Below are 1,779 nucleotides of genomic sequence, written 5' to 3'. Positions count from 1 at the left end.
TTGCTGTCTTGTGCTGTCGAGTCCTCTCCGACCCATAGCGACACCATGGACGCATCTCTCCCAGAACGTCCCAATTGCATTTGCCATCGTTCTGGTAGTGTATACAGATTGTTTTCTTGGTAAAAATCTGGAAGTGGTTTACCATTGCCACCTTTTGCACAGTAAACTTGAGTCTCTGCCCTCAATTCTCTCGCTGGCCGCTGGTGCCCAGCACAGGTGAGTTTTGCCTTGTAACAGATTCCCTTCCACTCGCTAGCCATGGCCCAAGCTAGGAATGGAACGGGTAGGCCTCTGCTTGATCTCCCTCTGGTAATCGAGACTGGTAGAGTACTGGAAACTCTCCAGGCATGACCCTGTGAGGGGCCCTAGTACCGTGCTCTCCACATAATAAGTGGTCAATGATTGCCCGACAAGAGGAAATGGAAATTCCTCTTTGTTTAAGCCAAGCGGCTCTGGGCCACTTGGCCCAACCCTGGTCTCAAACCCTGCCCGCTCCCTGACTTTCCCATCACTGTAGATAGCACTACCATCCTTCCCATCTCACCAGCCCTCAAACTTGGCGACATCCTTGACTTCGCTCTCTCGTTCAGCCCTCACATCCAGTCTGTGACCGAAACCTGCCGTTCTCACCTCCGCAACATCGCCAAGTTCCGCCCTTTCCTCTCCATCCAAACCGCTACCCTGCCGGTTCAATCTCTCATCCTATCCCAACTGGATTACCGCATCGGCCTCCTCTCTGATCTCCCATCCTCCTGTCTCTCCCCACTTCAGTCTATACTTGATGCCGCTGCCTGGATCATCTCTGTGCAGAAACGCTCTGGGCACGTTACTCCCCCCATCAAAAATCTCCAGTGGCTACCAGTCAACCTACGCATCAAGCAAAAACTCCTCCCTCTCGGCTTCAAGGCTCTCCATCGCCTCGCCCCCTCCTACCTCACCTCCCTTCTCTCCTTCTCCAGCCCAGCCCGCACCCTCCGCTCCTCTGCCGCTAACCTCCTCACTGTGCCTCGTTCTTGCCCGTCCGGCCATCGAACCCCAGCCCACATCCTCCCCCTGGCCTGGAATGCCCTCCCTCTGCACATCTGCCAAGCTAGCTCTCTTCCTCCCTTCAAAGCCCTACTGAGAGCTCACCTCCTCCAGGAGGCCTTCCCAGACTGACCCCTTCTTCCTCTCCCCCTCCCCATCCCCCCTTCCCTACCTCCTTCCCCTCCCCACAGCACCTGTATATATGTTTGTACAGATTTACTACTCTATTTAATTTAGTTGTACATATTTACTATTCTATTTATTTTATTTTGTTAATATGTTTTGTTGTCTGTCTCCCCCTCCTAGACCGTGAGCCCGTTGTTGGGTAGGGACCGTCTCTATATGTTGCCAACTTGTGCTTCCCAAGCACTTAGTGCAGTGCTCTGCACACAGTAGTGCTCAATAAATACGATTAAATGAATGAAATGGTCTCAGAGCCCGACAGCCTTCCCACAGACCACAGGGAGCATGCCACCCCTGGGTCCTGGGCCGTGTTTTCGGTGGCGGGGGGAGAGGGGGTGGAAGGAGACACTATTTCCCCTAGAGCTGTTTGGGCTGGACATCCAAAGTATAGGATAGTGGATAGAACCCAGGCCTGGGAGTCAAAAGGTCATGGGTTCCAATTCCGGCTCCGCCACATGTCTACTGTGAGACCTTGAGCAAGTCACTTCACTTCTCTGTGACTCAGTTCCCTCATCTGTAAAATGGGCATTAGGGCTGTGAGCCCCATTTGGGACACGGTCTCTTGTCTGA

General features: G+C 53.3%; 1 non-coding gene across 1 annotated transcript; it reads right to left on the bottom strand.

The window, feature by feature from the left end:
• Positions 1 to 226: 226 nt before the first annotated feature.
• On the bottom strand, positions 227 to 363 carry LOC119923818. The gene has a single exon (XR_005448979.1). It is a non-coding gene; the product is annotated as a small nucleolar RNA SNORA7 (small nucleolar RNA).
• Positions 364 to 1,779: the final 1,416 nt, after the last annotated feature.

This window comes from Tachyglossus aculeatus, unplaced genomic scaffold (assembly GCF_015852505.1).
Source record: "Tachyglossus aculeatus isolate mTacAcu1 unplaced genomic scaffold, mTacAcu1.pri scaffold_279_arrow_ctg1, whole genome shotgun sequence".
Taxonomy (NCBI): Eukaryota; Metazoa; Chordata; class Mammalia; order Monotremata; family Tachyglossidae; genus Tachyglossus; species Tachyglossus aculeatus.
Note: the sequence above shows the minus strand (reverse complement) of the source record. Positions and strands in the feature narration are given on the sequence as shown.